This window comes from Malaclemys terrapin, chromosome 6 (genome assembly GCF_027887155.1).
Source record: "Malaclemys terrapin pileata isolate rMalTer1 chromosome 6, rMalTer1.hap1, whole genome shotgun sequence".
Classification (NCBI taxonomy): Eukaryota; Metazoa; Chordata; order Testudines; family Emydidae; genus Malaclemys; species Malaclemys terrapin.
Window position 1 is genome coordinate 113,277,085 of NC_071510.1, and position 16,374 is coordinate 113,293,458.

At 43.7% G+C, this 16,374-nt stretch overlaps 1 protein-coding gene across 4 annotated transcripts in view; it reads right to left on the reverse strand.

Moving 5' to 3' along the window:
* The window catches only part of NEDD4L (NEDD4 like E3 ubiquitin protein ligase), a 347,299-nt gene that overhangs the window by 198,155 nt on the left and 132,770 nt on the right, over window positions 1-16,374 (reverse strand). The window lies entirely within an intron of this gene.

A 16,374-nucleotide genomic window follows, 5' to 3' on the forward strand; every position in this document is an offset into this window, starting at 1 on the left:
AAGTTGGCGCCTGTAGCTCCAGCCCCAGAGTCAGTGCCTATACAAGGAGACGCATATTAACTTCTAAAGAGCCGCATGTGACTCCGGAGCCACAGGTTAGCCACCCCGGTTTACACTATGACCACTGGCAGCAGCATGTAGGGTACGTGTAGCGAGCTGCATCCACACTGCAGTGTGTAGTACAGGTCAGTAAAAGACTGGCAGCAGGGAAAGGCTTCAACAGTAACCCACTGCTAGAGCCTCTCACTGCAGCGAAGAAAGGCAGCAGCGAAACCCCCTGCTAGAGCCTTTCCCCTGCTGCAGTCTCTCTCTGTGATGAGGAAAGGCTCAGCAGCAGACAGGCATTGGGACACTACACCACTGGTGTAGACAGGGGGAGACAGCCTGGACAAGTGAGGAACCATGTAGGGTATGTAATCGTGTACATACCCCACCCTTCAAGTGTGTATTTACCTGTGTAAGCCATGCCTCACTGGCTGTTAACACACATGCAAGGGGGGGCTTTGTGTGTTTGAACTCTATGCGCTACCAAAAGAAGCATGCAGCATAGATATGCCTCTGTGAATTCAGATGACGTTTACCCACCCTGTGTTTGTAATCCTGGGCAAGAGGATACCAATACCAGGCTTTTACAATTATTTTTTTGTAAGCAAAAATTTTAACACTAAAATGAAAACAACAAGGAGTCCAGTGGCACCTTAAAGACTAAGATTTATTTGGGCACAATCTTTCGTGGGTAAAAACCCACTTCTTCAGATGCACCGGACCCCTCGTTTTTTGTGTGGATACAGACTAACACGGCTACCCTTCTGATACTTAAACTAAAATGGTTTATTTAAAAACTGCTTCTAAAGTCTGATTTTTTAAAAACGCAACTTAAAACATAGGTAGCATTTTTAACCCTTAAACCTTAAACTGTAACCCAAACCATTTTTTAATTTGTCTTTGCTGACCAAAATGTGGCAAGTCTGCAGAGAATATACTTGCCTAGTTACATCACCATAGCTATGCCAGTATAATCCCACAGTGTAGACACAGCCTACATGCACAGAAGGGGTTTTTTCCAATGTAGTAGTAATACTATTTCCTTGCACAATGGTAGCTAGGTTGAAGGAAGCATACTTCCATCCACATAGCTACATCTACACTGAGAATTAAGTCAGCGTAGTCAGGATTGTGGATTTTTCATACCCTTGATGCAATTATGTCAGCCTAACTTGTAAGTATAGACCAAACTTTAGACCGAACTCAAGGCCAGAGCATGAAGAAAAATTACTGTCATTGTAATGGATAACCATGCATAATCGGGCACATTCCAAATGAATTTGTTTTGTAGTTGAAGCATATCTGTTTTTAAAACAAGAGGAAGGTTTATAGATTTCTTGTTTGCATAGAGACCAAGGTTGTGAACAAAATGGGCCAAATCCTGTCCTGACTCGCACCTTATGCAACCCCACTGACTTCAGGCAGCTGCAGAGGATGTAAATTCAGGAGCATTTGGCCCATCATTACTGAAGCTAAATAACTAGAGCTGATCATCTATTAGTTCTGAATAGCATACATTGTGAGTTTAGCCCCTTTTTATGTTTTGAGAGGGGCTTACATGAAAATCCTGATTTTGATTAATGTATTAGTCAGCCATCAGTATTCAAAGAATTCTGATGAATATATTGTCAGCCTTTTGGTTTTTCATTAATTGTACACTTCAGCTATTTATTATTTGCATTGGGATTATTTAAATCACATGGTATTGGCTCTGATCCACCATTAGATTAAGAAAACTTTATAAAACGAACAACAAACACTCAACTTTCAAGTTCACAACATTTATTCTAAAATAAATAAAAATGTCAGGACTCAAACACTGACAAATACATGGTGGTCATCCCCAGATACTCAAGATGAATAATAAGCCTACACCAATCATTGCAAACACAACTCAGCACTTTTAACTGTGAAAATATTAATCAATCAAGTTTTAGATTCAAATAATTCAAATAGTTCTTTAAAAAAAAATCACCATCACCTTTAACAAACATGTGTTTTGTTTTGTTTTTTGGTTGGTTGAAAATGAAATCTAAGATAATTTACATAGGCAATATTCCTTCTAGTACCAACTAGCTCACTGGGTGCCTTTGCTTGTATAATGACAAGTTTCAGAAAGGCAGGAATGTGTTTATGTACTTTAACATTCATTTACATTTAACTCTGACCGCTGGTTATGTTCATCAAACAATGTAATAAATGAGACCGTTTCAGTACAACCAGAAAACAAACATCTTTCTATGCTATTCTGCCAGATTGATCAAATATGACATTTACAAACATTCACGGGTGCATGGCTAAGGTCACATCCTGGAGCATGCATAATTAGTGTTACCAATTTTGGTTGGACGTATTCCTGGAGATTTAATCACATGATAATCTTTAATTAAAGATTAATCTTTAATTCCTGGCGACTCCTGGCCAATCCTGGAGGGTTGGCAACCCTGTACATAATTAAAATACAGTAGAACTTTATGCCAAGCCTCTTTTTGTCAATAACTGCAGCCTGTAAATCTGCAATAAGCAGCAAATGTTTCATCCAACTGGCAACCTAATTTGAATCTACTGTGAATAGGCAACTGAGATGTATTCAATTTTAGTAGGTTGCTAATTTAGCTGTAAAATTCTTAAGGTTTACTGCTGGAACAAGTTGCCTTTTATTCTGACAAATAAAACCGTACAGCAGATTGCGTCGAGCAATTATATCCGTACAGGCTATCTGGCTGGATGCTCCAAGAGTTCCACTCAATTTTGTTCCCACATTTACATACTTCACGTTATTTAATAGACATACTGCCCAAGATCTATCTTTCAGCATTATTTGTTCTCTTTAAAAAGGGAGGGGAAATGCAGTCAGGAAAGACCTTGTGTTCTCACAAAATAAAGTTACACTGTAGTTATTAAGAGATAGCTGTCTGCAGTCAAAGCTATCACTAAAGTCTAAAAACTTTCTTGGAACATGAATTATAGGTGTAGAAATTTCTACTAGGTAGTCTGCAATGGCAGGTAGCCAGATAAGGATTAGCTATTGAATTTACAGAGTACACTATTGCCATTCACAAGCACTATATCAGAGGATTCAAATGTACTATCATCTGCACCAAAACAGTTCCTCTCCACCATATTGATTTTGGCTGGCTGCCTTGCTACATCATTCTGTTCTGTATCCATGCTTCCTACTGCATCTTTTTACGTCTGATTCTATGCAAGGAGATGCAAATCCAGCATGACGGTCACATACCAACCTTTGGTTTTGCAGGGCTGGATGTTGCACGTCAAGTGAGCATATCTGATTTTGAGATTAATTTTTGGATTAGAAATGCACTTTGACGCTCCAAAAATCTCTGCTTCTCCTAGATATGGCCATTTGCTTCCACTGGGAGATATCCCTGGAGATAGGAAGATCACCCCACCCACAGAAATATTCAATGGTTAAAGAGCCTGTCAGAAAACCCTTTAAAAGGTTTAGATGCAGATATCATTTAATACAGAGGTTCTCAAACTGTGGTCAGCAGACCGTTTCAGGCAGGCGCAGGCGTGGCTTCACTAATTAGGTGTCCGGACCGTGAAGAAAACGCACATGTAAGGTGAGGTGGTGGTCTTGGGGGAAATAAGGGGCAGTGGGGTAAGAAGAGGGGGAGGGGGGAATTTGGGAGTGCAGGGCTGCAGCAGACGGAGAAAGAGGCGACTTTCGCCAGCTCCAGGGCTGCAGCTGCCGTGGCAGGGGAGAGACCCTCCTCCTTCCCAGCCTTAACTCAGGGACTGCTGCACCGGGGGAGAGAGGGTACATCCATTGCATTAGAAAGGTAAGACTACTGATATTAAAATAGGAGTTGTGTGCTTTTATTTGTAGAACAAAAAAAACCAATTATTATTAAGGGTTTTTTTTACTATAGTGCTTTTATCCAAAGCGTTTACAATACACCTCTACCCCAATATAACGCTGTCCTCGGGAGCCCAAAAAAAAAAATCTTACCGCATTATAGGTGAAACCGCGTTATATCGAACTTGCTTTGATTCACCAGAGTGCACAGCCCCGCCCTCCCGGTGCACTTTTGCTTTACCACATTATATTCGAATTCGTGTTATATCAGGTCACGTTACATCGGGGTAGAGGTGTAGTTAGTTAACAGTACAAACAACATTTGGAAAGATCATTAAGTAGTCTGCCGAGACCCTCAGCAATTTTCAAGTGGTCCGCGAAAAAAAAAGTTTGAGAAACACTGACTTAATAGATCTATCTATAAATGGTTTGTTCAATGAAAGGAAAAAGTCCTTTTTCCACTACTGCCAACAATTTGCAGTGGAGCAGGAAGGGCAGCCAAAGATACATATGTTATCTTTACAAAATAATAAATTTCATACCAAAGGCTCATCCCACCGTGTCTAGAAAGAGCAAATTATACACTAAATGAGGAGGATAATTTTTAAAAAGGGAAGAATTATTCTAACACTGGAGAATCGATAACTTTTTCTGTTCCACATCAGATGAACCAGATAGAAAATGATCTTCAATTTCCTGCACCTTATCGAGGTGTCATCTTAAGAAAAATTACTACAGAGCATAGTGTCACTGAGTAAGTGTTGGCAGGATTGGGCCCATAAGCGGTAAACCTGTATGTCTTAGGCTTTGTCTACACTGGACTTTCATCGGTAAAACTTGTTGTTGTTCAGGGATGTGAAAAAAATACCACCACCACCCTCCACGAACGGCAAAAGTTTTACCGACGAAAAGCGCTGGTGTGAGAGCTCTCTCCTGCCAACAAAGAGCGGCTACGCCACGCACCTTTTAGTGCTGTGTCGCTAAAAGGTGCGTAGTGTAAACATAGCTTTATTAAATTGCCAAAGGTAGCCACGTACCCAGCAGAAAGAATGGAAGTTGTGGGCTCTTGGCATCTTTGAAAAAGTATCAGGCAATTTTGAAGTGTCATTTTACCATTTGTGAGTAATTTCTAATAGCAAATAACCTTGGAAAATGTTTTTCTGAGAAGTTCCTAATTATTCAAGCATACCGCAATGGCATTTTAAATTTACCACGAAAAACCTCCTCAGAACAGTTGTATAAACATTTGCATGCAGTACTTCCGTCCAAATGTTATCTCCACGTGAAAGGGGATTAGTGGCATTATTGTTGACTGAGGACAGGGATCATATCATATCTCCGTGTGGTGTAAACATGAATAGCATTGCAACTACATATGAGAAACACGGCAAAGGTCAATACCTGAGTATGAGGAACCGTAAAACAATCTGTATTTGGTTATCTCACACACACACACACACACACACACACACACACACACAAGAATAAAAGTAGTAGCGGTACAGATGCAGCGGAATGACATCCTAATGAATGAAAATTATAGTAACAGAGTCACTTGAATTTTATCCACTTTGTACTGTCTATGTGGGGGACCATAAAATTTTGTTAGTGCTGTATAATCAGTTTGCTTTTACATACACTCAGACACTGACCCTGACCAGCCAGAAAGGATGTAAAACAGATGCCAAACACTCGTCTAACCGATGTCACTGCCACAAGGAAGGCGACTTTCTACGATAGGTGGGAAAGGGAACAAGAGCCCAAGGGATCAAAGGGCGGACACGTGAGTCTGGAGAGAACCAGATTGAGGTCCCATTGTGAGACAGGATCCCTAACAGGAGGAAAGAGCCTTTCAAGGACCTTCAGGAACCTGACCAACATTGCGTGTGAGAACACCAACTAACCCTGGATCAGCGGATGAAAAGCCAAGATGGCAGCTAGATGAAACTTGATAGAAAAGAGGGCCAAGTCCTGATTCTTCAGGAGCAGATATTCCAAAATGGACTTCAGAGAAGAGTGCGTCAGGGAGACACTACGCTCAGATGCCCAGTAGGAGAACCTCGTCCACTTTGCCGGGTACGTTGCCTTAGTGGAGTAGGTTTTCTACTTTCCAAAAGGACCTGCCACATCTTCCTGGATCAGGCTTGCTCCTCCGGGTTCAACCACGCAGCATCCATGCCGTGAGGTGAAGGGAGGTGAGGTTGGGGTGCAGGAGGCGAGAAAAGGTCTGCGCAGTCCGGCAGCGGCCACGGGGGGGGGCTACTGCCAGATCCAATGGCGTGCCGAACCAATGCTGGCGCGGCCACGCCGGGGCGATCATAATGACTCAAGCCTTGTCCCTCTTGATTTTTGACAGTACTCTGCTGACGAGCGGGAACACGTACATCAGGAGAAAGGCGTCCGAGAGAGTGCCCTTGCCGAAGCCCTGCAGGGAGCAAAACTGATGGCATTTCCTGTTCTGCCTGGTGGCGAATGGGTCTACTCAGAGTTCCCCACCTCTGCAAGAGCATCTGGATCACTTCTGAGTTGAGTGACCACTCGTGGTGAGAGAAGAAGGACCTGCTGAGGCGATCTGCCAGCATGTTCCTGAGGCAGGGAAGGTGACAGACCTCCCAGTGTATTGCATGCTGGATGCAGAAATCCCATAGGCAGAGTGCCTCCTGACAGAGGGCTGACGAGCATGCTACCCCCCCTTGCCTGTTGATGTAAAACATCAAGGCTGTTTTGTCCATCAGCACTTGAACAACTTGGCCAGAAAACCATGCGAGGAAAACCACCCTGAGCTCTTTGAGGTTTATATACAACTTCAGCTCCTCTGTGGACCACGTACCTTGCATCCTAAGCCTCTCTAACGCTGGTAAGGCAATCTATGTCGGTAGGCCGGTGACTGTACTGAGTCCCAATGGAGACTTTCACAGGATTAGCATCGTACTGAGGGTGAACGGCTACGATGCTCCCGGTACCCGGGTCGCGGGATCGTGCGTGCCTTGGTAGTTCTACGCCATACTACCAGCGACCAACACTTCGAGCCCGCAGAGCAATGTCCAGAATCCAGAGACTGGCGCTGAGGGCTTTGATTAGTAGACAGCTCTACATCCAAGGCGCAGTGGCTCTGAGCAGTCGAGAGCTGGCGAGATGCTCCCTGAGGTGGCGAGCAGAGCCACGTTGATGGGGACCGAGAGGGTGGTCCAAGGGCAGGCTTACCCCTTGATCTGGGAGCTGGTGTGGGCAGCACCGGGAGAGACAAAATATCCTGTGCTGCCTGCAGCACCTTCGGGGTCAACTGAATCTCCGGGTGCCGGACTCCCATGCTGCTGTCTGGGGTGGCAGGCGCATCCCGGGATGGGCTAACCCACTCAACCGAAGCTGGGGTCTGACTCCCACTTGGGGATGATGAGCCGCCCTTCGTGGGTCTAGGCTCTCCTCCCGCCCTCTCATTTCCCTTGCGAGCAGGAGACAACCTCTCCCGGTCTTCCTCTTCTTATTGGCCGGTGTTGTGGAGGTGGATTTTCACCTGTCCCATGACGGTGCTGTGCGTGGAGTCTGATCGCAGCTGCTCTGGTGCAGGTGTCAGCACCGACTCCATAAGGAGAGCTTTAAGTTGGATATCCTGCTCTTTTTTAGTGCGAGGCTTAAAGCTCTTGCAGATGCATCACCTTTCACTAATATGAGACTCTCCTAAACACCTTAAACTACTAGTGTGGGGGTCACTGACCGGCATAGGCTTCCCACAACAGTTGCAGTTCTTAAATCCCAGGGAGCAGGGCATACTCCATCCAAAGGCTAACTCCCATCTGGGGCACTATAACTAAAAACACACTAAGGGAACTAATACTAACTGATATAACTATTTACAATAGAAGGTTCGCAACGAACAGTTCTAAAGGAGGAAAGGTTTGCCCAAGCAAAGGAACGTTCCAGCACCGTCACTGATGGTAAGAAGAAACTGAGGGTTGGGGGAGCCAGTGCCGCCCCTTATAACATGGCATATACACTCCACTCCAGAGAGCACCAGAGCCAGTCCCCTATGGATACCTGTAGCGGGGTGGATACCCGCTCCTGCCCTGCGGGCCTTGAAACAGCCTAGGAGAGGGCTGTGGCAAGAAGCCTGGGCTAACTGGGGAAAGTACGCTCAGCTGTGGCCATGCCCTAGTCAGGCCCAACTGGCCCCTATAAGAGGCTGTGAGCTAGAAGCCCAGTCTGTCTCCCTCTGCTTGTAGAAGGAGAAGGGCCTGGCTGCAGGGACCTAAGCAAGACACCTAGATTGGGAGCAGGGCTGGGGAAGGGCCCGGGGAGCTGGGAGCTCCGGCCTGGAAAGCCCCAGGCTGCAGGCCTGACTATTGGCCGAATAGGTGCAGGGTTGCAACGGGGCAGCCCATGGGTAGGCAGAGGCAGCAGGTCCGAATCCCTTGGCCTGTGATGAGTGGCTTACACTACAGTCTGCCCCAGTGAATGAGGGTTAGATGGAGACTGGGCAGTAGCCAAGACTGAGGTGAAGTGGGGATAGTGGGTGGGGGTTCCCCTGGGAGGGGGAGACCCAGAGTGTGGGGATACTGCTGGGGCAGATCCCCGAGGTAAAGGGGTCCGAGAGGGACACAGGGCCAGCGGTAGGTGAGACACCAGCCTGCAGAGGGCGCTCCATATGCTGGACAGCTAATTCCCAAGACGACCAGCAGGAGGCGCTGCACTGGTGAGTCTTCGCTACGCTACAACTTCCCATAAAAGGCCAACATCCATGATAGCCTCTGACAGTCAAACTCCCCATCACTTGCCTTCATGTGGCAGAGACATTTTTACTAGAAGTAGGGGTGTGAAAGGCAGGTACCTGGTGCTTCTAGAATAATCAGATTGGTGGGGCCCTTTAGTCTGGGGGTACAGGGGCAGCCTAAGAGGAGGAAAATGTTGATCTCAACCCCCCCCATCCACAGATTAAATGAAGCCTGTGGGGGAGGGATAGCTCAGTGGCTTGACCATTGGCCTGCTAAACCCAGAGTTGTGAGTTCAAACCTTGAGGGGGCCACTTTGGGATCTGGGGCAAAATCAGTACCTGGTCCTGCTAGTGAAGGCAGGGGGCTGGACTCTGACCTTTGGGGTCCCTTCCAGTTCTATGAGATAGGTATATCTCCATATATTATTTAAGCCTGGCATTGAGTTGTGGCAACATCAGTACCTCACTGTTGGTGGTTCACCAAGTCTACAGAAACAAGGTGGGAAGAGTGTGGGTGTGTAATTAGTGTAACTGGGGAAAGGCTCTCTTACTGTGGTGTATGTATGTTTTCTTCTTTTTGTGGCAAGTTACCAAAGGCCTGTAGTCGGTACCAGTTATAAAGAGAGGTGAGACTGGCCTCTCTGCCAGGGATTGCTGCCAATGGTAGGAGGGCATTTCAGCCCCATGCCAGAAGTTTGCCAATCTCAAGCCTGGGAACCTTAGACCAACTGCATTTCTGGAAGCCAGCATGTGAACGGTCCTCGGGAGAGTCAGGGGGATAGGAGGTCAGAGTGAAGAGTCAGATGAAAAGCAGCCAAATAAACCCTGTGACTGTAGGCACCTATGTATTCACATCCTACACACTAAGGCATTGATATTTGTACAAGATATGCCTTGTGAGACATCACATGAAAGCTACTTATTAATATAATTGCAAAATGTGTGTGTTAATGTTATATGTCAAGTTATGAATTCCCTCTGTATGCTGTTACTTAAAACATGTTTAAGGCCAGACAGCCTAGCCTAGGTAAAGATAAGCAGGTCTGTCCTTAACAAAGGATTGTGGGTTTACATCAATTTACATATTGGCAGTAAACAAAGCTAAATGGCAGGGGTTATATCCCAATCCTGAACTTAAGAGAGAGAGAGAATAACATGGCTCCAAGAGACCCAGGAGACTGAATCCCCAGGTGGTCGTCTTGACTTGTAAGACAAAAGCATTCCTTTAGGGATATAACGAACAGAGAGAGACTCCACCTTTCTCCTTCATTTTAGGAGACAAAGAAACCAAACCCTCCGATATCTGTGATGGGTCCTGGCAAGTAAAAAGCTGGAAAGGAAACTGTAGGTGAGAGAAACCATCTTGAACAAAGACTATCTTGCTATATTAAGTTTTAGACTTTTAGGTGTGTGTGTTCACTTCTATTTGCTTGTAACCACCTCTACCTTTCTCTGGTTTACTTGGTATTACTTAATCCATGCTCTTTTGTTAATAAACTTGTTCTACTTCTACTTTAAACAAATTCAGTGCTGTGTCGGAAGGTGATGTACTGGGTCTTTAATGTTCTTATGGCTGTAATGACCCTTAGCATTAAGGAAGCTGATAAGCAAAATATTTCACTTGCTAATATTGAGAATTGCATTAACGCTAACATTCGGTGCAGCTCATCGTTCCAAGTTGGAGCTATGCTGTGCATCAAAATGAAGGCCGCAGACAGAAATTGGTGAGTTGGTGGGCTGAGCCCATTTCTGCACAGGTGGCCAGAAAGGAAAGATAAGATTTTCCACAATACACTGTGGAAGTATTCAGATAGCAGCTCAAATTAATGTAGCGCTAAGAACTCTGGGATATGCCCCAGGAGGCATTTCACCTCACACAATGGAGTACAATGATAGTGTGGATGCAGTAACTTGAGTAGGGCTTTGCAGTGTGTGCACTCTTACCTCAATTAGGGCAACTCTAATGGTCACATGTGAGTGTCAATCACTCATCTTTGCACTAAAGAAATACTCTAAAAGTACCCTCACAATACCCCGGAGGGGCACATAAGCAAGTATCTCGATTTTATAGATACTTTAATAAAGTTACTTGCCAAAGCAACACAAGTGGCAAATGTAATCAATAAAAGCTCTTTAAACACATTTCTCAAAATGGTGGTTTTGTCACAGAACAACTGCATGTTTTTATTTAGAGAACTGACAAGAGTTACTGTTGAGAAATAAGAATTGTTCTTGGCAACAAGTATTATAAAGTGCCATTTCTGCCAAACATAACGCTAACATTTGGTACAGCTCATCATTCCAAGTTGGAGCCATTTAAAATTGTACATGATTCTTTCTGAAGTTTTTAAAAACTGAGCCAGATATATGTGCTGGTTGGAATAAAACACTTCTTGAGGCTTAACGATCCTGGTCAGATAGCAACTGAGAGAATTTTTCACTTGACCAGTTGACACTTCACAAGTTTCCTGATAACTACCTCCTAACAGTTTTGGTAAGGCTGGTGATGGTCCCATGGAATGACCTGATGCTCTTATCTGTAAACCAATACTCGGATCTGACATCCGAAGAAGTGGGATGTAGTCCACGAAAGCTTATGCTCTAATAAATTTGTTAGTCTCTGAGGTGCCACAAGTACTCCTGTTCTTCTTTTTGCGGATACAGACTAACACGGCTGTTACTCTGAAATCTGATTTGACAGTCTCTCCAAGCAACTGGACCCTCGCTCCCATGCATAACCCCCACTTACTTTATCTGGATCGGTTGGTTGCTCAGCACTTATCAAATGGACTGCTGATTTAGTTGCCTAAAATGTAAACATAGGAGCCTAACTTTAAATAATCAGTTTTTTAAAAACTTATTCCAAATACCCTTTCTGGTTATCTAAAAATAACCAAACTAATGAACATTAGTCAGACATCTTCTAGTCACCAAGAGCTTATGTAACTGCAATGTAAAGAATTGTCTAATTACAGTCAGTTACTGGAAACCCTGCCACATCATTTGAGAAATTTGTCATAGAATCTTTGGAGCACATTGAACTTTTCATTGACTCATTTGAACATATAGTGCGTAGGACCAACTGTGATTAAAGGTACCTGGGAGCTGAAGAATGAAGCTAAGTATAAATAAAATGTTTGTACAGATAAAGGGGTATGCATGGGGTTTTTGTGCTTTTGTTTTTTTGTTCTGATTTTTTATTTGGTTGTTTTTAAAGAATAAATCAGTTGTGCTGTAATTTATTCTGATCCGCTTTGGGTTTTTTTTAGTTCAGTCAATTTATTCCATGGAACTTGTATTTTTTAATATCAGCATTTAGAGCACCGATTCATACGTGCAGTTATTCTGTGACAAAACCACAATTAGCAAGCACACATTGCATTAAACAAATAGGAAAAAAGGTGTTGAGCCCATCTGTTTTTCACAGGACTGAATGTCTCCCTATCAATGGGTTTTATTTAATCAAATGAGAATTTCAGAAGTGACTGCAATTCTTATTTAGCATTAATAAAACTCCCCCCAAGTGTATTACCAGGAAAACACTTTTTATCCTTACATAAAACCCTGTGATAGTCTGTACTCCTCCAAACCAATCCACATTAATTTAACAATAGTTTCTGTTACCTGGAAAATTAATGTGAAATAGGGTAGTTAACGCTCTGCAAAAGAATCCTATGTCAGCACCTGAGGCACATTCACTCATCTCAGACAACTGTCTTGATCCACATCCATTCATCTATACTGATGCACCATTTGGATTCTATGATCAACTTCCACCTCTGAAGTCACTGCCCTGCCCCTAAGTGCAGTGCGCACCTTAACTGCCACAGAAACTTCTGCGCCCCTTTATTTCCTCTTACAGCTTCTTAATCATCATCCCTCTGTCCAGCAAGCCTCTGCTTTGTACAAAGGGGAGAGGGAGAGATTTTTCTCCTCGGGTTACACCTCTACCCCAATATAACGCGACCAAATATAACACAAATTCGGATATAACGCAGTAAAACAGTGCTCCGGGGGCGGGGGGAAGGGGGGGGGGCTGCGCACTCCGGCAGTTCAAAGCAAGTTCGATGTAACGCGGTTTCACCTATAACGCGGCAAGATTTTTTGGCTCCCGAGGACAGCGTTATATCGGGGTAGAGGTGTATACATTATCTGTACGTGACAGTAGTATTGCTGCTTACAAGTTTGCTGCGTAAAAGTTTAATCAAAAGTCTATTGACAAACAGCATTTATTCAATGAACAAGGAGGGGATTTAAAATCAGGTGCTTTTTTGTTGTTGTTTGGGGAGGAAGCGGAATTTGTAGGAACCATGACAGGCGTTCAGTTATTAGCCTAGCATAGTGGTGGCAGAGGGTGGAAGGGAGTGCATTAGTTGTAAAATGTCTGCAGACAGGATCCCTGCACACAATATCCCAAGTGGATCAACAAAGGCTAATCTCATCTATCGTGAAGTTATTTACACAAACCCAAAGAGAATACCAAAGCATGCTCAGATTAACAGCATTTTGCATCTTCTAACAAACAAACAGAATCCTGTTTAAGAACAGTGCGCAAATGAAACTTAGGAGCCTAATTGGAGGGTTCTGTAAAAAGAGCAGCAGCAAGAGCTTTGAGATGTCAAATTTTTGAAGCAAGACTTCTCCAGAAGCTCCAAAACATACTCAGTTATTTTCTGTTTATTACAGTTTTGTCAACTCTCACGATAGTTGGCATTTTTTTCTTAAAGCCCCAGCTCTTGAAGCTATACAGTCTCCGGAGAATGTCAGCTTTCATTTAAAAAGGTCCTGCGGGTTGTGGAGGAAAGTGGAAAATTATGAACCCCTGAGGGTATGTCTACATAGGTGCTGGGAGCACTGTTGCACAGCCTGGGTTGACACACTTGTGCTAGCATACTAAATATAGCAATGTGGACACTCAGGTGATGAAGCTTAGGGAGGGACAAGCCTGAATGTTAAAGCAACATCTACAACAGCTGTTTTTAGCATGCTAATCCAAGCACCACTAGCCTGCATCTGTCAACACAGGCTGTGAGATTCACTCCTATCAGCCGTCAAGAAAGGCTCAGAAGCCAGAAGGGGAAAAAAAACAGAACCCCCAACAATTTATTTAAAATCTCATGATTGCTGGGACCCTATTCATGATAGCTAACATGTGGGGATGGGCAATGGAGTTATTACATTTGTCATGAAACAGTTTACATGGTATCAATAACCTCATGCTATCTTATTCCACTTATAACAAATAGAAGAGGAGTGTGCAGGCACATGTGAGAAAGCAGTAAGACTTATGTCCCCAGAATGTTTTTTTCAGTTTATTAAAAAAACCTGCAGCCACCTACCCCCCCCAAAATAAAATTTAGTATCACTTGGGATCCAAGTCCTTACATGCCAGGCCCCTCTTATGAAAGGGAATGTCATGTTTCAAAACAGTACTATTATTTCAAAGGAAACTGAGGTCTTGAACATGACTCCATTGCTATTGAAAGCAAAATGGCAGACATTCCTTTGTGCTATCCAACCCTCTCCAGTGACTATCACAGCACATGTGATTCTGACTAGTGAGAGACCAACTTGCTGGACTTAAAAGTGGAAGCAGAGAAGGATTTTCCTGCTGTGGCAGCCAAGGTTCAGCTCTCCACCTGCTCTTGGCTGGGAGACCTGCCTGGGGATATAATCTGACTGCTGCTCTGATTTAGCCTCTTCCGCCACTTGAACAAAAGGGATTCTGAAGGTCCCTCTCACTCCCTTGCGTGGACACGCACACCCCCTCTCTACAAATCCCTGGGTAACATAACAGTGAATGTTAATATTACACAGCTGATAAGTTCTGCCAAGCCTGTTCATAGACTTTGTCACTTTTTCTAGAGTTGATCTTTAGGACCCCCAAAGCCCACTGCTGTGACTCCTTGACCTCTGATTTCAGGGATCATACATGTGAACAGAGTACTTCTGCTCATTAAAAAAAAATATTTCTACCTCACAGATTGGCCTCTGGGACTTGTGAGACCCATGGTCAGTCTATTTGGTGGGCGGGTGGGGGAAAGAGGGGCATGCACAGGTCCATTTGTGGAAGAAAGATGCCAACACCACTCAACCTGCTTACACATAGCTTCAGTTGCTAGAAGCTCCAGCCAGTTGTCCGCAACTGAGCCTGCTGCTCAGACCCCTCTTCCCTTTGTAGCCAAACTTAAGTGCAAGAGAATCAGTGTGGTATAGTGCAAGAAAGTCCTGCATTCTGACCAGGGCATTGACAGACTCCTCCTTGAGCCTTAGTCAAGTCACTTAACCTTCCTGTGTTTGTTTCCTTCCTCTGTAAAGAGGGTTAGTATTTACCTTCACTGGGATATCATGATCATTAGACAATGTTTGTAAAGTGCTAGCACAAGTGCTAACATTGAACAGAATGCATATAAAACCTTCCAGAAGCTACAGACAAAGCGATTCTCAGGCTCTAGTTAGTTCATATTGAGAACTGCAGAGAATTACAGCATCATTTCCCAGATCACAGGGCATCATGCCCACTGGGGGATGGAAAGAACCAGCTGAAGCTGGAGCAAGGTAGCAGCGCAAGTTTCCTCCATGCTGCTCTGCTGACATGGTAGGATTCATAGATTCCAAAGCCAGAAGGGACCATTGTGATCATGTTGTCTGTCCTCCTATACAACACAGGCCAAGAACTTCCCCAGAATAATTTCTAGAGCAGATCTTTTAGGAAAACATCCAATCTCTGTTTTAAAATGGACAGTGATGAAGAATTCACTGTGACCCTTGGTCAATTGTTCCAATGGTTGATTATTCTCACTGTTAAAAATTTACATCTTATTTCCAGTCTGAATTTGTCTAGCTTCAATTTCCAGCCATTGGATCATCTTCTATACCTTTTTCTGCTAGATCAAAGAGCCCATGTGAGTACTTACAGGCTGGAATCAAGTGACCCCTTAACCTTCCCTTTGTAAGATAAACAAATTGGGCTATTTGAGTGAATCACTGTAAGGCAGGTTTTCTAATCCTTTAATTATGCTTGTGGCTCCTCTCTGAACCCTATTGGGTTTTTCAACAGAAGAGAGCACAACTGAAGTCATTTTCCTGAAGTGGGACTCAGCTTTCAAAAGCTTGGGAAATGCTGCCCTAGAGCACTTTAAAATGTTGACGATTATGCACATAACCTGGCACAAGCAACTAAACTACATTTCTCTTACAGGAGATAAGCCATGAGGGAGGGAACAATACCCTCTGCATTCATTTTTATAAACTAACAATCAGTTCAATATTTAAGTGAGCTGAAGAATTTTCAGTGATCCCCTCCAAAGTAGTGTCTGCCTGTGCATGGTGATACAATCATGGCAGATAGGAGATGGTTACATCTGGGTGTGGGAGAAAAGCTCTATGTTTTGCAAGCTCATCTAAACACATTTAAAGTTATGTTAAAGCCTTTGTTTTTTGTGTAGTCCAGACTGACTGATCAATATTTGCAAAAGACAGAGCTCTATGTTTTGTTAGGAGATTTTTAAATTTAAAAGCAGTAAGGGAACTACACAACAACACACCATTTTCAAGTTAATACTGGTGAACTTCTAAACATCAGCACAAAAAACATTTTTAAGAGTGAAATAAAAACTTAGCAGAAAAAGTAAATAATAGCCATCATGAGACAGTAAAAAAAGCAGCCTTATTGCGACAGGATGCCTATTAAAATTATGATGTTTTGTCACTATAAGCATTTCTTTTGCTTGGCTGTACTGTAGGAAGACACAAAAAGGCACAAGGATTAGTTGTACCTAATGCTTAGGAAATATCA